Source organism: Ranitomeya imitator, chromosome 2, assembly GCF_032444005.1.
Source record: "Ranitomeya imitator isolate aRanImi1 chromosome 2, aRanImi1.pri, whole genome shotgun sequence".
NCBI lineage: Eukaryota > Metazoa > Chordata > Amphibia > Anura > Dendrobatidae > Ranitomeya > Ranitomeya imitator.
In genome coordinates this window covers 161,032,528-161,058,973 of record NC_091283.1, presented here as the reverse complement: position 1 = coordinate 161,058,973, position 26,446 = coordinate 161,032,528, and the positions used below count along the sequence as shown (strand labels likewise).

Sequence of the window (26,446 nt, the reverse complement as noted above, 5' to 3'; positions counted from 1 at the left end):
TTTGTATTTTCTCTAGGGTAAGAGGAGAAATTGGACCACAAAAGTTGTTGTCCAATTTGTCCTGAGTACGCTGATACCCCATATGTGGGGGGGAACCACCGTTTGGGCGCATGGGAGGGTTCGGAAGGGAAGGAGCGCCATTTGGAATGCAGACTTAGATGGAATGGTCTGCAGGCGTCACATTGCGTTTGCAGAGCCCCTAATGTACCTAAACAGTAGAAACCCCCCACAAGTGACACCATTTTGGAAAGTAGACCCCCTAAGGAACTCATCTTGATGTGTTGTGAGAGCTTTGAACCCCCAAGTATTTCACTACAGTTTATAACGCAGAGCCATGCAAATAAAAAATATTTTTTTTTCCACAAAAATTATATTTTAGCCCCCAGTTTTGTATTTTTCCAAGGTTAGCAGGAGAAATTGGACCCTAAATGTTGTTGTCCAATTTGTCCTGAGTACGCTGATACCCGATATGTGGGGGGGAACCACCGTTTGGGCGCATGGGAGGGCTCGGAAGGGAAGGAGCATCATTTGGAATGCAGACTTAGATGGATTGGTCTGCAGGCGTCACATTGCGTTTGCAGAGCCCCTAATGTACCTAAACAGTAGAAACCCCCCACAAGTGACACCATTTTGGAAAGTAGACCCCCTAAGGAACTTATCTGGATGTGTGGTGAGCACTTTGACCCACCAAGGGCTTCACAGAAGTTTATAATGCAGAGCCATAAAAATAAAACAAAATTTTTTTCCCACAAAAATTATTTTTTAGCCCCCAGTTTTGTATTTTCTCTAGGGTAAGAGGAGAAATTGGACCACAAAAGTTGTTGTCCAATTTGTCCTGAGTACGCTGATACCCCATATGTGGGGGGGAACCACCGTTTGGGCGCATGGGAGGGTTCGGAAGGGAAGGAGCGCCATTTGGAATGCAGACTTAGATGGAATGGTCTGCAGGCGTCACATTGCGTTTGCAGAGCCCCTAATGTACCTAAACAGTAGAAACCCCCCACAAGTGACACCATTTTGGAAAGTAGACCCCCTAAGGAACTCATCTTGATGTGTTGTGAGAGCTTTGAACCCCCAAGTATTTCACTACAGTTTATAACGCAGAGCCATGCAAATAAAAAATATTTTTTTTTCCACAAAAATTATTTTTTAGCCCCCAGTTTTGTATTTTCCCAAGGGTAACAGGAGAAATTGGTCCACAAAAGTTGTTGTCCAATTTGTCCTGAGTACGCTGATACCCGATATGTGGGGGGGAACCACCGTTTGGGCGCATGGGAGGGCTCGGAAGGGAAGGAGCATCATTTGGAATGCAGACTTAGATGGATTGGTCTGCAGGCGTCACATTGCGTTTGCAGAGCCCCTAATGTACCTAAACAGTAGAAACCCCCCACAAGTGACCCCATATTGGAAACTAGACCCCTCAATGAACTTATCTAGATGTGTTGTGAGAACTTTGAACCCCCAAGTGTTTCACTACAGTTTATAACGCAGAGCCGTGAAAATAAAAAATCTTTTTGTTTTCCCACAAAAATTATTTTTTAGCCCCCAGTTTTGTATTTTCCCAAGGGTAACAGGAGAAATTGGTCCACAAAAGTTGTTGTCCAATTTGTCCTGAGTACGCTGATACCCCATATGTTGGGGTAAACCCCTGTTTGGGCACACAGGAGAGCTCGGAAGGGAAGGAGCACTGTTTTACTTTTTCAACGCAGAATTGGCTGGAATTGAGATCGGACGCCATGTCGTGTTTGGAGAGCCCCTGATGTGCCGAAACAGTGGAAACCCCCCAATTATAACTGAAACCCTAATCTAAACACACCCCTAACCCTAATTCCAACGGTAACCCTAACCACACCTCTAACCCTGACACACCCCTAACCCTAATCCCAACCCTATTCCCAACTGTAAATGTAATCTAAACCCTAACCCTAACTTTAGCCCCAACCCAAACTGTAGCCCCAACCCTAACCCTAGCCCTAACCCTAACCCTAGCCCTAATCCTAGCCCTAACCCTAGCCCTAACCCTAGCCCTAACCCTAGCCCTAACCCTAGCCCTAACCCTAGCCCTAACCCTAGCCCTAACCCTAACCCTAGCCCTAACCCTAGCCCTAACCCTAGCCCTAACCCTAGCCCTAGCCCTAACCCTAGCCCTAACCCTAGCCCTAATGGGAAAATGGAAATAAATACATTTTTTTTTATTTTTCCCAAACTAAGGGGGTGATGAAGGGGGGTTTGATTTACTTTTATAGCGAGTTTTTTAGCGGATTTTTATGATTGGCAGCCGTCACACACTGAAAGACCCTTTTTATTGCAAAAAATATTTTTTGCAATACCACATTTTGAGAGCTATAATTTTTCCATATTTTGGTCCACAGAGTCATGTGAGGTCTTGTTTTTTGCGGGACGAGTTGACGTTTTTATTGAAAACATTTTTGGGCACGTGACATTTTTTTTATCGCTTTTTATTCCGATTTTTGTGAGGAAGAATGACCAAAAGCCAGCTATTCATGAATTTCTATTGGGGGAGGCGTTTATACCGTTCCGCGTTTGGTAAAATTGATAAATCAGTTTTATTCTTCGGGTCAGTACGATTACAGCGATACCTCATTTATATCATTTTTTTATGGTTTGGTGCTTTTATACGATAAAAACTATTTTACAGAAAAAAATAATTATTTTTGCATCGCTTTATTCTCAGGACTATAACTTTTTTATTTTTTTGCTGATGATGCTGTATGGCGGCTCTTTTTTTGCGGGACAATATGACGCTTTCAGCGGTACCATGGTTATTTATATCTGTCCTTTTGATCGCGTGTTATTCCACTTTTTGTTCGGCGGTATGATAATAAAGCGTTGTTTTTTGCCTCGTTTTTTTTTTTTTTTTCTTACGGTGTTTACTGAAGGGGTTAACTAGTGGGCCAGTTTTATAGGTCGGGCCGTTACGGACGCGGCGATACTAAATATGTGTACTTTTATTGGTTTTTTTTTTTTATTTAGATGAAGAAATGTATTTATGGGAATAATATTTTTTTTTTTTTTTCATTATTTTGGAATATTTTTTTTTATTTTTTTTACACATTTGGAAATTTTTTTTTTTACTTTTTTACTTTGTCCCAGGGGGGGACATCACAGATCAGTGATCTGACAGTTTGCACAGCACTCTGTCAGATCACTGATCTGATAGGAGTGCAGGCTGCTTCACAGTGCCTGCTCTGAGCAGGCTCTGTGAAGCCACCTCCCTCCCTGCAGGACCCGGATCCGCGGCCATCTTGGATCCGGGGCTCGAGCAGGGAGGGAGGTGAGGAGACCCTCGCAGCAACGCGATCACATCGCGTTGCTGCGGGGGGCTCAGGGAAGCCCGCAGGGAGCCCCCTCCCTGCGCGGTGCTTCCCTGTACCGCCGGCACATCGCGATCATCTTTGATCGCGGTGTGCCAGGGGTTAATGTGCCGGGGGCGGTCCGTGACCGCTCCTGGCACATAGTGCCGGATGTCAGCTGCGATAAGCAGCTGACACCCGGCCGCGATCGGCCGCGCTCCCCCCGTGAGCGCGGCCGATCGGCTATGACGTACTATCCCGTCCAGGGTCAGATAAGCCCAGGGCACCTCGACGGGATAGTACGTCTAAGGTCACAGAGGGGTTAAATATAAATAGTCAGTTTACATTGTGTCAAAAAGAAGCACAGTGGGCAGGAGAGTTCTATAAATCCCACCCGCTTTGCTGGAACTATAAGATGCTGCGTCCAAACTGCACCCAAAGCTCATCATGAGAATGTAACTTTATAGAGGTTTTCTAAAGCACCAAGCCCCTTTTGCATATTCCAATAACAACGTAATTAATCAACAGGTGTGAGATTAAAATTTAAACCATAACATATAGAACAACAGAACAAATAATATAAAGAGCATATTTATAAAAATTACAATAGTCGCACAACTTACTTTCTCTCATAATCAATAGTGGTGAATGATAAGTTGATGTGAATTCATACCATTAGGCTGCCTAGTTTGCTGGACCAAAATCCAATATGCTTCTCTCCTTAGAAGCCGTCTCCTCCGATCTCCATCTCTTATGTTGGCTTTAACTTTTTCACTTCCTCTTACTTCTAAGCTGCTGACCTCTCCTGTGTGAATTGTGGCAAAATGTCGGCATACCGCATCTTTTTTATCGCTACCTGAGATATGGTTCTACGGATTCTGACTTTTCGTGCAGCCTACATATTACATTTCTTGCAATTAAATAGATATACAAATTTGCTATTGTAGTTAAGTTTTTATACCATACCTGTTCTTATTCACATAAACTCTTTTGAAATAATCAAAAATGTGGAAAGCTTATAAGGGTATGTGCACATGTTGCGGCTTCTCTGCGGATCCGCAGCGTTTTTCAGGTGCAGAAATGCTGCAGATCCGCAATTGATTTACAGTACAATGTAAATCAATGAGAAAAAAAAATGCTGTGCACACTTTGCAGAAAATCCGCTGCGGTTTAAAAGAAGTAGCATGTCACTTCTTTTTTTGCGAATCTGCAGCGTTTTTGTACCCATTCCATTAGAGAAAACCGCAGGGGTAAAAAACGCAGCAAATCCGCAAGAAAACCGCAGCAAAAACGCTGCGGAACTGCACAAAAACGCGACAAATCCGCAGGCGTGTTTTCTGCCAGGAGAGGCAGAATCCGCACCAGAAATTTCTAAGCCTAATCCGCAACCTGTGCACATAAATGTTATGTCCGCACTTTTGTCTGGAGCCACGGATCTGCTGTATTTTGCTTCTGAAACAGATTAGGGGCTATTTAGGAATTATGTGGCTTCCTGCGTCTTCTTTTCATCCGAAACACATTAGATCAGCGATTGGTATAGGAGATGATTATATAAAGAGCCCGTGCTTCAGAAAACCTTTCTATCAGGGATCGCTTGTATGTGTCGGACGTCTACGACCAAGAAATTGTGTTCTGAAACGCATCAGATGAAGATGTTCCTGTCACTTGTGCACATGGATTTCTCATAAAGTGCTGGAACAGAGGAGAATGGAGTAGAGACTTTCTGAGTGATAGAATTCCTTTAATCTGGCACCAGAGACAGTCTAGGAGCCGGATTATCGGATATTCTTATTACATGCTTTAATTCTGGAGTCTGCTGAACACAGACTGCACAGTCTCCCATTGTAACTGCAAACAGTATTAGTCATATGATGATGCAGGTGTACATCATGCTACTTGTAGTGCCACAACATCTAGTGTTTGATAGACCACAATTAGCTGACCATTCCATATACACTGCAGTAATGGATGGAGCTCAGTGCACAGCTACTTTTTACCATACACTGTGACAGAAACACGACTGCCAGCACGTTTCTATGGAGACCAAGAAGCAGAACGAGAGAAGAGTTACTTCCGCGTTCGTCGCTAAAAAGTGTCCGGGCTGCGCAAAGTGTCAGGTAAAAAGGTTCCGGGTCCGGGGAAACGTACGTGGCGTGTACAGACCAAGAAGGCGGTGTGGGTGCAAAGTGAGTATATGAAGGAGTGGCGGACTGTGTTGGGGGCCCTGTAGGATGTGGAGGCCAGGAGAAGCTTAGTATTAAATATCTGACCAATATGGCGGTGGAGGGAGCCGCTGCCGAAGTGCTTACTGCATTCAAGCCCAGGTTGTGCAGGGTTTATCTCACATTTGCCATTTTTATGAACATTTTACCTCAGGGTTTCCTTTTTTATTAATAAAGCATTCAAAAAAAATGGCATATCTGAGGTAAAACACTCATAAAAATTCCAAATCTCAAGTAAAGCATTAATAAAAATGGCACATCTGAGGTAAATGGTCATAACAATTGTAACATCCCTCAGACTTGCACTTTTTACACAATTTTACCTCAGATTTGGCATTTTTATTGACCATTTTACCCCAGTGTCTCGTGTCACCGGTCTCCTGTCCTGTGTTGTAAGGTAAGACGTGGGAATGGCACCTGTGAGGAATAATTACGACCCTGACGATATACGGCAACTGTGTGAAGGACATTTCCACTCCACATCCAAAAATGCCAATAATTACATTGTCTTAATCTGTTTTTGGGAGAGGTGGATAAAGGCCATTGTGGCCGCCAATGCTGCGCCCTGAGGGATAGTTTCCGGCAGAAATGCCTGCCCCATAGCCGTGCATGTACTTGGGCTGCGTGTTCCCCCCATGGCTTCTGGTCAGGAATCTGACAAAGCTCTGTGTCCTCTCCTGTAGGCTGCAATGTCGGGATGGCGTCCTCATTTCTGCACTCCATCTGGACTGTACTATAGAGAAGAATGTCTGCTGCACAGACACTGGCGTATCACAGTCTGGCTCCTATTCCCTCCTCACACCATGACCAGGCACCACCTCACTGACCTCCGTGCATGCCTCCCCTGAAATGCTCTGTGCTGCTGGGGGACCCTACATTGGCTATGTGCCTTTCGTGACACTGCTCCTCGTCACATTCAGCCTTGTCCTTATCCACAGCATCACACTGCTCCTAAAATACTCTGTGCTGCCGGGAGTGGGGGCTAATTCTGCTTTATGCCCCTCTTGACTTTACTCTTGTCATGTGTGGCTCTGTCCTCTCCAACAGCAGCACATTGCTCTCCTGAAATACTCTGTGCCGCTGGAGGACCTTGGCTTCTGCTTGGTACTTTTCATACATTTTTAGGGATGTGGGCATACTTGTCTCCTTATATACTCTGTTCTGCTGGGGGGCCATATTTCTAGTATATACCCTGCCCTTGTCACATAGAGTTCAGTCCTCGTTAATGGCATCATATGAGGACGACCAGTACAGCTGGGGAACGTATTTATCCGCATTCACTACTTTACTGAATGTTGTTGGAAACAGTCAGCAAGCTTGTTGTTAGACATTCTCCTGACAGTTGAACTCCTGTAATGCAGGGGGATAGTTAGCTGGGAACCCTGGAAGATTTCAGCTCTGAAGCCTGCAGAATTATAGCTGCTCCTTAATTATTCTGTTGTGTGTGTGTGTGTGTGTGTGTGTGTGTGTGTATGTATATAATCTCTGTTCAGGTGTGCGGGGATCACATTGTAATCACAAATTATTTCTCTTCCAGGAGGGCTCTGTAACAGTGAAGAGTCCGGTGGAGCAGGTAGGAGTTTCTAGTCTTCAGTCCTATACATGTAAATAGTGATGTGATATCCCTTAGGGTATGTGCACACTTTGCGGATCCGCAGCGGTTTTTGAGGTGCAGAAACGCTGCAGATCCGCAATTGATTTACAGTACAATGTAAATCAATGAGAAAAAAAAAATGCTGTGCACACTTTGCGGAAAATCCTCTGCGGAAACGCTGCGGTTTAAAAGAAGTAGCATGTCACTTCTTTTTTGTGAATCTGCAGCGTTTTTGTACCCATTCCATTATAGAAAACCATAGGGGTAAAAAACGCAGCAAATCCGCAAGGAAATCGCAGCAAAAACGCTGCGGAACCGCACAAAAAACGCGACAAATCCACAGGTGCGTTTTCTGCTAGGAGAGGCAGAATCCGCACCAGAAATTCCTAAGCCTAATCCGCAACGTGTGCACATAGCCTTATTTTGCTGTTGAGTGAGCTGTTCAAGACCCCTCCCAAAACCCTCATTTAGTAAACCCCGTCCTACTGTGCTGTACGACTGGGCAATTTTCCCTAAAAAAACTGTATTTGTTTATTTTTTATGTAAAGGGTAATTTCCATGTTTATACTTGAGAATCTGTCAGATAGTGCCTGTAATACAAGAAGTTTTTGTAATATACTGCTTATTAAAACTTACATCTGTTCTTGAGATATTAACAGATTTTTTCTTTGTTTACAACTCATTGCCTAGGAGATCGACCACCGCTGCTGTCTTTCTTCTAAACACTGAAGCTGTCCAGGATTAGGAGGTAACTGCTCGGTCCAGTGATCCCAGCCAGCTTAAAGCAATTAATAAAAAATAAGAGAGCTTGTATTCACTGCACATCTTCTGCTGTCTAGCAGCAGTGGTCTGTTTCTAAGGCAACAAGCCATAAACAAAAAGAAAAGTGTTAATAACTAAAGAGTCGCTGAAAGTTTTAATAGTCTGTAAAGTGCAGAAGTGCTTGTTTTTACAAGTGCTATCTGACAATATCCATATATCAAGATGGGAATAACCCTTTAACCCCTTTACCCCCAAGGGTGGTTTGCACGTTATGGACCGGGCCAATTTTTACAATTCTGACCACTGTCCCTTTATGAGGTTATAACTCTGGAACGCTTCAACGGATCCCGGTGATTCTGACATTGTTTTCTCGTGACATATTGTACTTCATGATAGTGGTAAAATTTCTTTGATATTACCTGCGTTTATTTGTGAAAAAACGGAAATTTGGCGAAAATTTTGAAAATTTTGCAATTTTCCAACTTTGAATTTTTATGCAATTAAATCACAGAGATATGTCACACAAAATACTTAATAAGTTAACATTTCCCACATGTCTACTTTACATCAGCACAATTTTGGAACCAAAAATTTTTTTTGTTAGGGAGTTATAAGGGTTAAAAGTTGACCAGCAATTTCTCATTTTTACAACACCATTTTATTTTAGGGACCACATCTCATTTGAAGTCATTTTGAGGGGTCTATATGATAGAAAATACCCAAGTGTGACACCATTCTAAAAACTGCACCCCTCAAGGTTCTCAAAACCACATTCAAGAAGTTTATTAACCCTTCAGGTGCTTCACAGGAATTTTTGGAATGTTTAAATAAAAATGAACATTTAACTTTTTTTCACAAAAAATTTACTTCAGCTCCAATTTGTTTTATTTTACCAAGGGTAACAGGAGAAAATGGACCCCAAAAGTTGTTGTACAATTTGTCCTGAGTACGCTGATACCCCATATGTGGGGGTTAACCACAGTTTGGGCGCATGGCAGAGCTCGGAAGGGAAGGAGTGCCATTTGACTTTTCAATGCAAAATTGACAGGAATTGAGATGGGACGCCATGTTGCGTTTGGAGAGCCACTGATGTACCTAAACATTGAAACCCCCCACAAGTGACACCATTTTGAAAAGTAGACCCCCTAAGGAACTTATCTAGATGTGTGGTGAGCACTTTGACCCAATAAGAGCTTCACAGAAGTTTATAATGCAGAGCCGTAAAAATAAAACAAAATTTTTTTCCCACAAAAATAATTTTTTAGCCCCCAGTTTTGTATTTTCCTGAGGGTAACAGGAGAAATTGGACCCCAAAAGTTGTTGTGCAATTTGTCCTGAGTGCGCTGATACCCTATATGTGGGGGAGAACCAGCGTTTGGGCGCATGGGAGGGCTCGGAAGGGAAGGAGCGCCATTTGGAATACAGACTTAGATGGAATGGTCTGCAGGCGTCACATTGTGTTTGCAGAGCCCCTAATGTACCTAAACAGTAGAAACCCCCCACAAGTGACCCCATATTGGAAACTAGACCCCCCCCACGAACTTATCTAGATGTGTTGTGAGAACTTTGAGCCCCCAAGTGTTTCACTACAGTTTATAACGCAGAGCCGTGAAAATAAAAAATCTTTTTTTCCCACAAAAATTATTTTTTAGCCCCCAGTTTTGTATTTTCCCAAGGGTAACAGGAGAAATTGGACCCCAAAAGTTGTTGCCCAATTTGTCCTGAGTACGCTGATACCCCATATGTTGGGGTAAACTCCTGTTTGGGCACACGGGAGAGCTCGGAAGGGAAGGAGCACTGTTTTACTTTTTCAATGCAGAATTGGATGGAATTGAGATCGGTCGCCATGTCGCGTTTGGAGATCCCCCTGATGTGCCTAAACAGTGGAAACCCCCCAATTATAACTGAAACCCTAATCCAAACACACCCCTAACCCTAATCCCAACGGTAACCCTAACCACACCTCTAACCCAGACACACCCCTAATCCTAATCCCAATCGTAAATGTAATCCAAACCCTAACCCTAACTTTAGTCCCAACCCTAACTGTAGCCTTAACCCTAACCCTAGCCCTAACCCTAGTCCCAACCCTAGCCCTAACCCTAGCCTTAACCCTAGCCCTAGCCCTAACCCTAGCCCTAACCCTAATGGGAAAATGGAAATAAATACATTTTTTTCATTTACTTTTATAGCGGGTTTTTTAGCGGATTTTTATGATTGGCAGCCGTCACACACTGAAAGACGCTTTTTATTGCAAAAAATATTTTTTGCGTTACCACATTTTGAGAGCTATACTTTTTCCATATTTGAGTCCACAGAGTCATGTGAGGTCTTGTTTTTTGCGGGACGAGTTGACGTTTTTATTGGTAACATTTTCGGGCACGTGACATTTTTTGATCGCTTTTTATTCCGATTTTTGTGAGGCAGAATGACCAAAAACCAGCTATTCATGAATTTCTTTTGGGGTAGGCGTTTATACCGTTCCGCGTTTGGTAAAATTGATAAAGCAGTTTTAATCTTCGGTTCAGTACGATTACAGCGACACCTCATTTATATCATTTTTTTTTATGTTTTGGCGCTTTTATACGATAAAAACTATTTTATAGAAAAAAATAATTATTTTTGCATCGCTTTATTCTGAGGACTATAACTTTTTTATTTTTTTGCTGATGTTGCTGTATGGCAGCTCATTTTTTGCGGGACAAGATGACGCTTTCAGCGGTACCATGGTTATTTATATCCGTCTTTTTGATCGCGTGTTATTCCACTTTTTGTTTGGCGGTATGATAATAAAGCGTTGTTTTTTGCCTCGTTTTTTTCTTTTTTTTCTTACGGTGTTTACTGAAGGGGTTAACTAGTGGGCCAGTTCTATAGGTCGGGTCGTTACGGACGCGGCGATACTAAATATGTGTACTTTTATTGTTTTTTTTTTTTATTTAGATAAAGAAATGTATTTATGGGAATAATATATATTTTTTTATTTTCATTATTTAGGATTTTTTTTTTTTTTTACACACTTGGAATTTTTTTTTTTAACTTTTTTACTTTGTCCCAGGGAGGGACAATACAGATCGGTGATCTGCCAGTTTGCACAGCACTCTGACAGATCACCGATCTGTCTGAGAGCAGTGCAGCGTTACCAAGTGCCTGCTCTGAGCAGGCACTTGGTAAGCCACCTCCCTCCCTGCAGGACCCGGATCCGCGGCCATTTTGGATCCGGGACTTACTGCAGGGAGGGAGGTAGGAGACCCCCGGAGCAACGCGATCACATCGCGTTGCTGCGGGGGTCTCAGGGAAGCACGCAAGGAGCCCCCTCCCTGCGCGATGCTTCCCTGCATCGCCGGCACATCGCGATCATCTTTGATCGCGGTGTGCCGGGGGCGGTCCGTGACCGCTCCTGGCACATAGCGCCGGATGTCAGCTGCGATAAGCAGCTGACACCCAGCCGCGATCGGCGGCGCTTCCCCCATGAGCGCGGCCGATCGCGCTGGACGTAATATTCCGTCCTTGGGAATTAAGGCCCACCCCACATGGACGGAATATTACGTCCAATGGCAGAAAGGGGTTAAAGGGAGCCTGTCACCTGCAAAAAAAAGAATAATATATGGGGTTAATCTGCAGGTTAACAGCATTATTAACCTGCCCTGCGCTTAGCTGAACGTTGCTGGGAGAAAATGAACTTTATTCCTCCAGCAGTGTTCCAGTTTCAGTCACTGAGGCGGCACAGGTTCAGTCACCGTTCTGAGTATACAGAGCGGCAGCTGTCACTGAGCCCCTGGACCCAATGTATAGGGAGTGTCAGTCAGGGCCAGGAGCACGGTTACATCCGTCTCTCTGTGTCTTTAGAGCAGGCGCTGCCCCCGTAACTGAAACCGAATGTTGCTGGGGAAATAAAACTCATTTTCTCCCCGCAGCATTCAGCTAAGTGCAGGCGCCGGGCAGGTAAGGCTACTTTCACACTTCCGGTTTTTTTAATCCATCACAATGCGTCGGCGCGACGTATTGATGGATGCGTCAAAAATAGTGAAAAACGGATGCAACGGATCCAGTATTTAGACGGTTCCATCGAAAAACTGGATACGTTACATCCGTTTTTACCATCCGTTTCATTCGTTTTTTTGACGGATCCGTTTTCCATGCCCAAAAATGGGAGTCTCCCAAATGTGATTGGCTACTGGAAAATAGGGAAACCAATATATTGACTGGCTGGCTGTTTTCAGGCTGGCAGGAGTCTTGCTGGCACATTTGGGGGTGACGCCCCAGGCCAGGTTTATATAGATTTGGGGCCTGTCTGGCCAATTGGCTACAAATTCCTGATTCTGAGCATGCTCAGTGTAAAAAAAAAAAAAAAAATTGATTTCAGCGCTGGATTCCGTCATACGACGTGTCACGACAGATCCTGCGTCCATAGGCTTCCATTCTAGTCAACGACGTATGCCACAGGATCCATCGCGACACGTTTTCCTGACGCAGACAAAAAACGTTACATTGAACGTTTTTTCCAGATGACGATCCGCCAAAACATGACAGATCCGTCACACTTCGGACGCGGCGTGTCACCATCCGGCGCGATCCGTCGCTAATACAAGTCTATGGGAAAAAACGGATCCTGCGGGCACATTTGCAGGATCCGTTTTTTCCCAAAACGATGCATTGCAACGGATCTGAAAAGACGGAAGTGTGAAAGAGGCCTTAATAACGCTATTAGGCCACGTTCAGTATGTTGTCAGTATTTTACATCAGTATTTGGAAGCCAAAACCAGGAGTGGATGAGAAATACAGAAGTGGTGACGTGTTTCTATTATACTTTTCCACTCCCCATTTTGGCTTACAAATACTGAGGTCAAATACTGAACGTGTGACCATCACCTTAACCTCCAGATTAACCCCATATCTGCAGGTTAATAGCCTTTTTTTTCTGATGACAGGTTCCCTTTAAGAGGAGAGTAGAAGTATCTTAATGAATTCCCTGCTTTTTGATATTTTTTTAAAAGTTTGGCCTTTTTTTTTTTTTTTGCCGTGCGCCCCCTCTAGCGTCCGGTGCTGCCGTGCGCCCCCTCTAGCGTCCGGTGCTGCCGTGCGCCCCCTCTAGCGTCCGGTGCTGCCGTGCGCCCCCTCTAGCGTCCGGTGCTGCCGTGCGCCCCCTCTAATGTCCGGTGCTGCATTGCACTGTTGGAGTACTTATGGTCTTATTTTTCTACATATGATGCACAGTTCTTACTTTACTCTACATCTCCCACAATGCACAGCAGCAGGACGTAATGTTCAACTTGCAAGTCCAAAAGCTACTGCACCTCTCCTGGGAACTTACAGAAAAGCAGAAAAACTGTAAATGTAGCTTGAGCTGTGACTGGACTACAAAAATCCAAATGCTTGTATGGTTACACCCCTTTCTATCATGTTTGCTTTGCTATGTAGGTTTTCGGCATTCCTATTTGTATTGTCCTCACTTGCCAAAAATTGTTGCAGCCTAAGGGTAAGGACCCACGATCAGGAATAGCTGCAGGTTTGACGCTGCATATTTATGCACCCCATGTCCACTATATGTGTATGTGCACCTGCGGATCACCCGCGGACGCTGACATGCGGCGTGTCTTTCAGGACCGCTGCATGTCAATTTCTTTTTTTGGAGACACTAGTCTCAGTAACAGAAATGTCATCAAATGAATGTATTGCATGCGGTAAATCTGCATGGTTCAGTGAACGCAGCATCCACAACCCTGCTACCTCCGTATTGTAGTTGCATGAGGACAGCATTTTGCTCATTGCATTTCTCCTGAGGAGACAGTTTGGGTCCAGGCCTCTTTTCTCCTTGGTTTTACCTCTTAACTGTCTTGCATTCTGTGCTTAAAGGGAACCTGTCACCCCGTTTTTTGAGATTGAGATATAAATACTGTTAAATAGGGCCTGCGCTGTGCGTTACAATAGTGTATGTAGTGTACCCTGATTCCCCACCTATGCTGAGAAATACATTACCAAAGTCGCCGTTTTCGCCTGTCAATCAGGCTGGTCAGGTCAGGTGGGCGTGGTGACATCGCTGTTTCTTCCCCAGCTTTCCGTTGGTGGCGTAGTGGTGTGCGCATGTCGCAGTGACGAATCCACTGCGCGCACGTGAAGAAGCAGCACGCGATCTGCGCTATTACCCCCTGTCATCGGTGGGGGCGGCCATCTTCCTGGTGCCGCGCGTGCGCAGATGGAGTGCTCTGCTGCACGGGGCTTCAGGAAAATGGCCACGGGATGCCGCGCGTGCGCAGAAGAGATCGCGGCGGCCATTTTCCCAAAGCCGAGTTTGCATCTCATGACAGGGGGTAATAGCGCAGATCGCGAGCTGCTTCTTCACGTGCGTGCAGTGGATTCGTCACTGCGACATGCGCACACCACCACGCCCACCTGACCTGACCAGCCTGATTGACAGGCGAAAACGGTGACTTTGGTAATGTATTGCGCAGCATAGGTGGGGAATCAGGGTACACTACATACACTATTGTAACGCACAGCGCAGGCCCTATTTAACAGTATTTATATCTCAATCTGAAAAAATGGAGTGACAGGTTCCCTTTAATATATTAGGATGCAAACAGGTTTATAGTAGGGGTTACTGTTGTATAAAGAAAATATTCTTGTCCCATTTTATTTATACAATTGGTGTTTGCTGCAGTCAGCTTTCAGGATGCTGTTATTATACATGCCACTAGAGGGCAACATAGGCCTGAAAATAATGTGATGAAAGTTCTGCTTTATTCAGCGCACAGTCCAAGCCCACATACTCTTCTCACCATGCATTTGTATTGGTTTGTTTTAGTGGGTTACACTGCTGGTCTTAACAGTTCTATATTTCAATATTTGTTCTGGTAATTGTAGTTGACCAAAAATGTCTTTTCCCAGAAACATCATACATACATGTATACGTCAGTGGTTTCCATACTAAATCTGTTTAGACTGCAAAACTACAACTCAAAGCATTCCTTCCATAGGCTTTTAGGATTCGTAACAGCTAACTGTGCACTATTATCACAACTGTGGGGTAGAAACACCAGTGATGTGTCAAGCAAAAGAAGATTGGAGTACTTGTGCAATCAGATTAAAACTTTAATTTTTGGATGACAGTCAAGAACTAACTGATTGCTGTGGACAACGGCTCCATTTATAATACAGTATCTACTAAAGTGTCCATGTTCACATGGAGATAACGGATACATCATACAGGGTTATGTTTAAAAATGTCATAATTCTTTTTTTTATTGGAGTACATGATTATAAAAACGCTCAAATTGAACACACAAACATGAGCAGGGTTTGGGGCGCTGTTTCCAAGAACAAATGCTTAAATGCTCCTGGATGATTTTCTTTTTTTCCCTTGAGCACTTTCCAAGTAATTTTATTGCTCTCATTATACCACTTACTGCAGTCGCCTCTGCATTTAACCCCTGTATCGTCATATTATCCATTCCCTCGCTGAAGTGTATCTGTAATTGTCGCTTACGCCATCGGAATGTGACATGGCGGCGTCCTGTGCTGCAATTACCTCAATCTGCGTAAAGACTTTGTTTCTCGCCAGTGACTGTCTTTTGGGATGAGATAACTCAAAAGGAAGATATTTTTCTATCCAGATACTTGAATGTGTTATCTGATCTGCGTTCATTTTTCATTGTCTCCCGAGTTGAGAATCTGCAGACAAATAGTTTTATAGATTTTTTTTTTTGGTATCATCTGGTAAAGAAAGGAATATGAAATGTTGGTACGCAAAAATTGGCTCAGTAGAAGCCAAGTAATCAAAGTCATAAATGCTGCTCGTCATCGAAATGGGCACAGTCTGGCCAGTTGCAGTTAAACGTGTCGTCTCCTCTTATTAACTTGGCAAAATGCTTGTAAACACAAGAAACTTTGTGATTTACCTCTTATTAAAATCCTTTCCCTCTTATTAAAATCCTCTACGCTCTCAATGACCGAGGGAAATTTTAATTCTATAGTTTACATCACATTGCTTACATTACTGCCCACCTCTGAACTCTTATCAGAGCTGGGAAGTTTTCTAGGCAAGAAGTGTGCACTTGCAAGCTCTTTTCCTTACACTTTGGAAGCGCTGCTCTGAAGCTTGATGCAGCCAATTTTAGCCCCCTGCATTCCTCCGATTTTTGCAGAGGCAAAGGCTAGAGAGGGCTCCGCCATGCTAAACAGTCTGTCATCAGGAGCGCACTACCCCCTGAGAAACAGGAGATCAATAACATAACCGCTTTATTCCCTCTTCAGTTATTTATAAACATTAAAATTAGCTTAGAAAAATAATTTGAACTTTTTTTATATACTTCGTGTCACGTCTCTGTTGGGTGACCCAGGACCAAGGTTCTGTCTCTGTCCCCAACACTAGGGGGCGCCTTACCTCGCCCTGTTCTGAACTTGAAGATGCCGTGGGGTGGGGGGCATGTACCTTGCCTTATCTCCTGTATCTGCCCTCCATCTGTACCCTTCCCCCACACAGGGAAGAGGGGAGTAGCAGTGCACCGTAGTACATCAACCAGACGAACAAGGTAACAGGAACAGGGGAATCTGAAAATACCAGACATACAAATATTCATTCACATATAACAGAGGAATGCATCGGAGAGAAAGGTAATAATCACACTTAACAAAGCTAACAATCACAGATAAATCCACCAAACGCCTACTCTAAGGGTATGTGCACACGTTCAGGTTTTTTCGCGTTTTTTTTTCGCGCTAAAAACGCGTATAAAAATGCATACATTATGCATTCTATCATTTAGAATGCATTCTGCATGTTTTGTGCACATGGATGCGTTTTTTTCCGCGATAAAAACGCATCGCGGTAAAAAAATGAGCATGTTCATTATTTTTGCGGATTTTATGCGTTTTCCCCGCAATTCTATGCATTTGGGAAAAAACGCATAAAAAACGCACCAGAAACGCATCAAAAACGCGGTAAAAACGCATGTGGATTTCTGGCAGAAATGTCCGTTTTTGTCAGGAAAATTTCTGCAAGAAATCCTGACGTGTGCACATACCCTTAGGGTATGTGCACACGTTGCGGATTCTCTGCGGATCCGCAGCGTTTTTTTGAGATGCAGAAACGCTGCAGATCCACAAATGATTTACAGTACAATGTAAATCAATGAGAAAAAAAATGCTGTGCACACTTTGCGGAAAATCCGCTGCGAAAACGCTGCGGTTTAAAAGAAGTAGCATGTCACTACTTTTTTGTGAATCTGCAGCGTTTTTGTACTCATTCCATTATAGAAAACCGCAGGGGTAAAAACCGCAGCAAATCTGCAAGAAAACCGCAGCAAAAACGCTGCGGAACTGCACAAAAACGCGACAAATCCGCAGGCGCGTTTTCTGCCAGGAGAGGCAGAATCCGCACCAGAAATTCCAAAGCCTAATCCGCAACATGTGCACATAGCCTTATAACGACCAACTACTATTCTCAAGCCATGCAGCATAAGCTATCTCTGACAATGTGTGTCAGTCAAGACCCAGATTATATAGGGGATGGGAGTGGCTAACAGTGCACAGCTGAGAGCCTAGCTCCCAGAGCTCTCAATGGAGCAAATTAACCCCTGCACTTCCTAAAGAAACTTACACTGTTTAAAACGAAGGTGAAGTGCTTTTATTCAGCGCAGGAGTAGGAGCAATCAGACAGTGCGGTCTTCTGGTTCCTTTTTGCGGTAACCCTGTGCCTTTTTGTGTTACTATTTTCAAACATCTTTGCTTCTCCTTCCACCAGTGACTTTCCAACTGATGCAAAACTACATTGTCCATCATGTACTGGCAGTCCAAGCCCAGCAATGTAAAGGCTAAAATCTCATACCTGGCTAATACTTCTAACAGCTGATAGTTTCTTATTATTAAAGTGTACAAGAGGGATTTTCCATCCGTGATGCAAGCTGATGAAAAACTACAATGCCCAGCATGATCCAGCCTAGCATGCTGACTATTCCGTGTTTGCAACAGTTGAGAAGTCTCCTTTCATTTTTTGGAATTGATGCTGATAACATTGATTTTGAAGAAAATCTGCAATAACTCCAAGACAAAATCCACAAATATTTGGTAAGGATCTCAGTAGTCCCTGTATTTGCAAACAATTTGATCTCATTTAATAGATAGTGACATATTTTATCTGTAAATCTCTTTAGTTAAAAATGAGCCCTGAGAAATTCTGTCAAAGTAACTTACACGAGATGGCTCCCTTCTCAGTCCACTGCTAAATGTCCTGTATATAGCCGGGATCCAAGAAGTATCGTTTCTCCTTGTGGAGAGTGACATGATAAGCATGTCGAGGTGAGCCGGTCCTCAGCCGTAGAAATGCTAAGATGGTGTGACACTAGTCACCACTCATGGATAAACTGTGAGGCGGCGTAGTCAACAGGTCCGAGGTCAAATGCTAAGAGAACACATCATAGAGGGATGAGACAAAGGTGTAGTCAGGAAATAGTCTGAGGTCAATATTCCAAGAAGGTTATGGATCATGACAAAAGGGCTAGGCAAATGGAGTGTGAAGACAAATCCTATGTCGAGCCGCAAAGATCAGAATACCAAACAAGGAGCAATAAGCACGCACATGCTACATCAGCAAAGCTATAATTGGCAGCAATCAACTGGTTAAATAGCCAGGTAATTACTTTGGACAAGAGACACATGAATGAAGCCCCGGCACACCCTGGCCCTGATTACATAGTTATTAAGGTTGAAGGAAGACTTTAAGTCCATCTAGTTCAACCCATAGCCTAACCTAACATGCCCTAACATGTTGATCCAGGGGAAGGCAAAAAAAACCATGTGGCAAATAGTAAGCTCCACATTGGGGAAAAAAATTCCTTCCCGACTCCATGTACGGCAATCAGACTAGTTCCCTGGATCAACGACCTATCGAGGAATCTAGTGTATATACCCTGTAACATTATACTTTCCAAGAAAGACATCCAGTCCCCTCTTAAATTTAAGTAATGAATCACTCATTACAACATCATACGGCAGAGAGTTCCATAGTTTCACTGCTCTTACAGTAAAGAACCCGCGTCTGTTATTATGCTTAAACCTTTTTTCCTCCAAACGTAGAGGATGCCCCCTTGTCCCTGTTTCAGGTCTATGACTAAAAAGATCATCAGACAGGTCTCTGTACTGTCCCCTCATATATTTATACATTGTAATAAGCTAAACTGTCAATCTAGACACTGACAGCTCATCACGCCCCAGCATCCGATTGGACAGATGAGCTGTCCATCACGATACTGACAGCTCAGCATGCCCCATTATTATATTGGATGGCAGAACTGTCATTCACTGTGTCCAGACTCGTTGGTAAGAGGAATCGTGACAGACAGGTTACAAGAAGTCAGGGCAGGCTTTTCTTTCCACAAGATATCTTATTTACCAGTAGTAAGGGGGGTTCAAGACTTTTTTTACCTGTGTCAGAAGGGATAGGTCGAGCCTCTTTCCCTTTTGCCGGAACTGGGGGTGCCCTTCAACTCTGCTTTTTCTCTCCTTTCTATGTGTTTTAAGTTCAGGACAGGAAAGCCATTGGATAATGGCAGGAGTAATGCATGCTGGTAAGTGAGACAAAGGAAGTTCTTGCACCTATAGTGCTTGCAGCGTGCTGATGAATAAGAATAGCCCACTTAACTATAATTCATAGTGAATCTCTGTGAGCAGGACTAGATCGGGATGGGCTTTTAGCCTCTGAATGTAAATAAGAATATATTCATTCACAACCAGCAGAAATCTTAAAAATAATCAATTGAAACGGAGAACGTCCAGCAGAAAATTGCTGAAATTTTACAGATCAAAGTAAGGTTTATATGAATAATGGTCAGATTTGGATCAGGCGGTGGAGGCCTTCAGATGTGAGGCCTTCGTTTAGTTTTGCCTGTGGTTTTTCTCTTTTTCCTCTTATGCGACCACAAATCTTTTCTTTTCTTGTTTGTTTTTCTCATTACTGCCTCATGTCTCATCTTGATAGTTAATTAAAGCCTGACTTCCCCTTCCCAGATCATGGCTGAAGCTGGACCCTTTTTCCTTGAAGCCGGGACGATTGTGCGGGGTTAATCTAAATTCCGTGCTGTGTGTGTGTGTGTGGTTTTTGCTCTTCTGCAAATGGCTTTTTTTCTTCGCCAACCGCAGATCTCTTTTTGTCTGATTTATGGGATTGATCTAGACATATCCCCCTGTGGGGAGTCGTGAGTTCACCAAAACAGCTCTCTTGTCTTCCAAAGAAAGATACAATCTGCAAGTGCCTGTAAATGTCGGGACTGGAGGAGGGGGACCAATTTTCTCCCTTGAAGGAATTTGTTTTTTGACTTATTGGACTTGTAATGTGGAGGGGTCATGCACAGTTGGATGGACTCAAGACAACCCTTCATACAGGGTACAATCCCCTGACTGCAGTCATTTTCATCTTTGTGCTTTAAACCAGAGTTGGGTTGATGTAGAACTAGAAGTCTTAACAGGCTTTTCCTTATTGATATTTTCTGTCTCTTGAAGGCTAGAAACTCCAGTAGTTCTGTCAAATTGGTATTTTAGGTCTCAACTGTTAGGCTATGCACACACGTTCAGGATTTTTCGTGTTTTTTTCGCGTTTTTTTCAACCGTTTTCTGCGGGAAAATAGCTAAAAAAACGCATACATAAGCATCCCATCATTTTTAATGCATTCTGCAATTTTTGTGCACATGCTGCGTTTTTTTTCTGCGAAAAAACGCATCATGGTAAACGCTGCATGTTCATTAATTTTGCGGATTTTTTCTCCTCGCCACGACAGCACCCACTTGAGAGAGGGGATCCGCCCCTTAGGAACAGGAAACCCTATGGAGAGAATAAAAGGGGCGGTCCCCCTCGCTCCCACAGTTGGTTTCCTGTTCCTAAGGGAACCCAATGGAGAAGAGGATACCTAGCCTGGATGCCGCCTGTGCGGTTTACCTGTGAGGATGGCAGGGGCTCCAGTGCTGGAAGCAGCGTCGGGGGTCCTGGCTTCAGTTTCCCCCCTCCGCTGGCAGGCTTCGTGAGGCCAGGGCTGCAGGTCGCATGGGTCACGGGCAGGAGGTCGCATCAGGCGAGCCTGCGGCAGAAGATTATACCCGAAGTGCGGCGCCGCTGCTGGCGGTAATTGCGGGGGTATTGCTGCCATTTTCGCTCCCCTGGAGGCCAGGTACATGCATCCAGTGTGGGAGCAGAGGAGATATGATGCCGGGCAGTGCAGCACGAGATCCAAGATGGCCGCGACCCGGAAGTGGTGAGTACTTCCGGGTTCAACAGGAAGAAAATGGCGGCGCCCAGCATTAAAACGCTCCAGCGCTGATTCCTCGGCGTCCAAGCATGGCGACGCCACCTCAGGACTCAGCGGTGCCTTCAGAGGACACAGCCAAATTCCCTCGCAGCAGCGCAAGCAGCGGAAGAAGATCCTCCACAAAAAGTGCTAAAGAGAAGAAGTCTGACCGATCTTCATCTCAGCCTGTGCCTGCATCTCCTCCTCCACGGCCGGTACCTTGATCATCTGCTTCACTGGGGTGAGTGTATATCCTCCCTATTAAGCTGATTATGGCCCCTCTTATTTATATACCCTAGGCAAAAAGCACAAACAATGTGCCTTATGTACCCAGCCCCTCCCGGATAATTATACAAAGAGAATGTGTTATGTCTGTATAGAGAAGACGGTACGGGAGGAAGCCTCTGTAAGATCCGAAGACATCAGACAGATGATTAGGGGCGAGTTACGGGCTTTCCATAGTACAGAAAGTATTCCTGATTCTAGGAGCAGGAAGTATAGTTCGCCAAGGTCAGATCATTCTTCTGACAAAGCAGACACGGATGCCTCTCTGGAATATATTTCCTCAGAAGGGGAACAAGATACGTGTTTTCCTACGGAGAGTATAGATAATCTGGTGAAAGCTGTATGTAACACCATAGGTATTAAAAGCAGTAAAGATCCTAAAACACCGCAGGATATTATGTTTGCGGGATTGTCGGAAAAGAAGAGGCCTACCTTTCCTGTTATAACTCCAATCAAAGAGCTAATTAAAAAAGCATGGGAGAACCAAGGGCAACTATTAAAACTGAGAGGTTTTTCAGAGAGGTTGATTGATACCCTTTTACTTAGTCGAAAGAGGTCTACAGCAACCATATATGTAAGAATATGGAAAAAATTCCTAACTTTCTACCCTACAGCTCTGTCAGGAGAAATTCCTTTTTCCGCTATTTTGGAATTTCTCCAGAAGGGGCGTGACTTAGGCTTGTCAGTCAGTACGCTAAAAGTACAGGTTTCGGCTCTAGGAGCTCTATATAGTCACAATATTGCAGGAGACAGATGGGTAGCACGGTTCATTTCAGCATGCCAAAGAACAGAACTGATCCAAATTCCCCACATACCACCATGGGATCTTAATTTAGTCCTAGAAGCCCTAACAAGGGAACCATTCGAGCCAATGCACTCGGCCCACATAAAATTTGTATCTATTAAAACAGCCTTTCTTGTTGCTTTAGTATCAGCCAGAAGAGTAAGCGATATTCAAGCATTATCGGTAGACCCTCCTTTTTTATCAATATTAAAGGATAGGATTGTGTTAAAGACAGATCCTGCCTACTTACCTAAAGTAGGGACTAAATTCCACAGATCCCAAGAAGTCTTCCTTCCTTCCTTCTATAGTAACCCTACAAATCAGGAAGAGGAAAGATACCATACTTTAGATGTAAAAAGGGCTGTAATAGCATACCTAGATAGGACTAGTCTCTGGAGGAAGAGCAGGGCTCTCTTTATTTCCTTCCAGGGCCACAAAAAAGGTTCTGGGGTAACGAAGAACACATTATCCCGGTGGATTCGGGATGCGATTCGCTTGGCCTATCTAGCAAGAGGAGAGAACCCTCCTGAGACTGTAAGTGCACACTCTACCCGGGCGATGTCTTCTTCCTGGGCTGAGAGAGCGGAGGTTCCAATAGAATTGATATGTAGGGCCGCAACCTGGTCTTCCCCTACTACTTTCTATAGTCACTATAGATTGGACTTGTCTTCCTCATCTGACTTGTCCTTCGGTAGATCAGTCCTTAACACGGTGATCCCTCCCAAATGACTATCTTTGTAAGTCTCTCAAGTGGGTGCTGTCGTGGCGAGGAGAAAACACCGGATTACGTACCGGTAATGCTCTTTTATAGAGCCACGACAGCACCCCTTCACTTCCCTCCCTAATAATTATTATTCTTTCATAGATGCACTGATAAGGGTGAATGGTTCTTGTAGTTAGCTATACTCGTACTTGTGTTAACTAAAGATAAACGATAATATTGGATTGCCTGCTAATACTGGTGGGCGGTTCCTCTCAATCTCTGTAACCCAACTGTGGGAGCGAGGGGGACCGCCCCTTTTATTCTCTCCATAGGGTTTCCTGTTCCTAAGGGGCGGATCCCCTCTCTCAAGTGGGTGCTGTCGTGGCTCTATAAAAGAGCATTACCGGTACGTAATCCGGTGTTTTGTGTTTTTGCCGCTATATTATTGCATTGGGAAGCTCTGGAAAAAAACGCGAAAAAAACGCAATAAAATGCGAGAAAAACAAAACGGATGTGGATTTTCTGCAGAAAAAGTCCGGTTTTGTTAAGGAAAATTCTGCAGACATTCCTGAACGTGTGCACATAGCCTTAATGTTGAACTATAACTCTCAGCAGATTCTTCCATGTTGATGGCAGTTCTTTGAATTAGAGGTAGGACTGTAACCCTCAGCAATTCTTACATGTTGATATCGTGGGCCTCAGGGCCCATCAAATTTTTCAGGTTTCTCAAATAGACTTACGTAGGTCTGGAAGTCACTTTGGAGTTGTCGTGAGTAGATGTAGATCTTTAAGACTATGCAGTTAGGCGCCTTTGACACATCAGTTTTTTACTGTCAGGCACAATTTGGCGAGTTTTGAAGAAAACGGATCCGGCAAAAGTTGCCGCCGGATCCGTTTTTCTTATAGACTTGTATTAATGACGGATGGCCTCACGTTTCATCTGTTTTTCGCCGGATCCGTCAACAATTCATTTTCTGGTGGCCAGAGAAAACTGACATAGGGATGTTTTTTGTGTACGTTGACGTAAAAAAAACGGACAGCGCAATCCGTCGTTTGCTCTAATGGAACCCTATGGCATCGGATCCGTCAATCAGTTCAGTTTTTTTAAACTAAGTATGCATTTTCCATTCTGTTCTCTCCCTCTCCCCCGGATCCGTCGCATCAGATTTTCACAATTTGCAACGGATCCGGTTTTTTTCAAAATTTGCCGGATTGAGCCTGACGGCAAAAACATGATTTTCGACATTTGGCACCCGCGGGGCTGATTTTCGAGATTCGGCACCCGCGGGGCTGATTTTCGAGATTTGGCACTCGCGGGGCTGATTTTCGAGATTCGGCACCCGCGGGGTTGATTTTCGAGATTCGGCACCCGCGGCGGTGATTTTTGAGATTCGGCACCCACGGGGCTGATTTTCAAGATTCGGCACCTGCGGCACTGATTTTCGAGATTCGGCACCTGCGGCACTGATTTTCGAGATTCGGCACCCGTGGCAGTAATTTTAGAGATTCTGCACCCACGGGGCTGATTTTCGAGATTTGGTACCCGCGAAGCTGATTTTAGAGATTCGGCACCCGCAGGGCTGATTTTCGACATTTGGCACCCGCTGCGGTAATTTTTGAGATCTGGCACCCGCGGGACTGATTTTCGAGATTTGGCACTCGCGGGGCTGATTTTCGAGATTCGGCACCCGCGGGGCTGATTTTCGAGATTCGGCACCCACGGGGCTGATTTTCGAGATTCGGCACCTGCGGCGGTGATTTTTGAGATTTCTCAAATAGACCTAGGTCTGGAAGTCACTTTGGAGTTGTCGTGAGTAGATGTAGATCTTTAAGACTATGCAGTTAGGCCCCTTTGACACATCAGTTTTTTACTGTCAGGCACAATCTGGCGAGTTTTGACAAAAGTTGCCGCCGGATCCGTTTTTTTCTTAGACTTGTATTAATGACAGATGGCCTCACGTTTCATCCGTTTTTCGCCGGATCCGTCAACAATTCATTTTCTGGTGGCCGGAGAAAACGGACATAGGGATGTTTTTTGTGTACGTTGACGTAAAAAAAACGGACAGCGCCATCCGTCGTTTGCTCTAATGGAACCCTATGGCACCGGATCCGTCAATCAGTTCAGTTTTTTTAAACTAAGTATGCATTTTCCATTCTGTTCTCTCCCCCGGATCCGTCGCATCAGATTTTCACAATTTGCAACGGATCCAGTTTTTTGCAAAATTTGCCGGATTGAGCCTGACGGCAAAAACATGATTTTTGAAATTTGGCACCCGCGGTGGTGATTTTTGAGATTCGGCACCCGCGGGGCTGATTTTCGACATTTGGCACCCGCGGGGCTGATTTTCGACATTTGGCACCCGCGGGGCTGATTTTTGAGATTCGGCACCCGCGACCGTGATTTTTGAGATTCGGCACCCGCGGGGCTGATTTTCGACATTTGGCACCCGCGGGGCTGATTTTCGACATTTGGCACCCGCGGCGGTGATTTTTGAGATTCGGCACCCGCGGGGCTGATTTTAGAGATTCGGCACCTGCGGCACTGATTTTCGAGTCGGCACCCGTGGCAGTAATTTTAGAGATTCTGCACCCACGGGGCTGATTTTCGAGATTTGGTACCCGCGAAGCTGATTTTAGAGATTCGGCACCCGCGGGGCTGATTTTCGACATTTGGCACCCGCTGCAGTGATTTTTGAGATCTGGCACCCGCGAGACTGATTTTCGAGATTCGGCACCCGCGGCGGTGATTTTTGAGATTTCTCAAATAGACCTAGGTCTGGAAGTCACTTTGGAGTTGTCGTGAGTAGATGTAGATCTTTAGGACTATGCAGTTAGGCCCCTTTGACACATCAGTTTTTTACTCTCAGGCACAATCTGGCGAGTTTTGAAGAAAACGGATCCGGCAAAAGTTGCCGCCGGATCCGTTTTTTTCTTATAGACTTGTATTAATGACGGATAGCCTCACGTTTCATCCATTTTTCGCTGGATCCGTCAACAATTCATTTTCTGGTGGCTGGAGAAAATGGACATAGGGATGTTTTTTGTGTACGTTGAAGTAAAAAAAACGGACAGCGCCATCCGTCGTTTGCTCTAATGGAACCCTATGGCACCGGATCCGTCAATCAGTTCAGTTTTTTTAAACTAAGTATGCATTTTCCATTCTGTTCTCTCCCTCTCCCCCGGATCCGTCGCATCAGATTTTCACAATTTGCAAAGGATCCGGTTTTTTCAAAATTTGCCGGATTGAACCTGACAGCAAAAACCTGATGTGTGAAAGTAGCCTTAGTAATATGTTTAAAATGTAAGTTTTAAGAACCAGAGGTCTCGGCGGTTTCATCCTTCTGATGTTGTGTAAATGTATGCGCTCTCTCACACAAGCCTATACATTGGACAAGTGCAATCTGATTTAAAAAAAAAAAAAAAAAAGTTGGGGCTCAGACCAATATTATTAAATGAGATCTGCATTTGTTTTTTTCTAAGCTGTGTTCATATTCATCATGTGGAAACATTT

The 26,446-nt window shown here is 44.3% G+C and overlaps 1 protein-coding gene across 8 annotated transcripts in view; it reads left to right on the top strand.

Moving 5' to 3' along the window:
* The first annotated feature begins 5,395 nt into the window (after window positions 1–5,395).
* Window positions 5,396–26,446, top strand: part of EXD3 (exonuclease 3'-5' domain containing 3) — a 356,324-nt gene continuing 335,273 nt past the window's right edge. For 2 of the 8 annotated variants that reach the window (XM_069747665.1, XM_069747673.1), the window contains exons 1-3: window positions 5,396–5,500; window positions 7,074–7,109; window positions 7,821–7,878. The gene's annotated coding sequence lies outside the window, so the exon portion shown is untranslated. Of the gene's footprint in view, window positions 5,501–7,073; window positions 7,110–7,820; window positions 7,879–20,988; window positions 21,405–21,485; window positions 23,342–26,446 lie in introns of those variants that run through there. The other 6 variants (XM_069747667.1, XM_069747668.1, XM_069747666.1 and 3 more) reach the window with 4 other exon arrangements.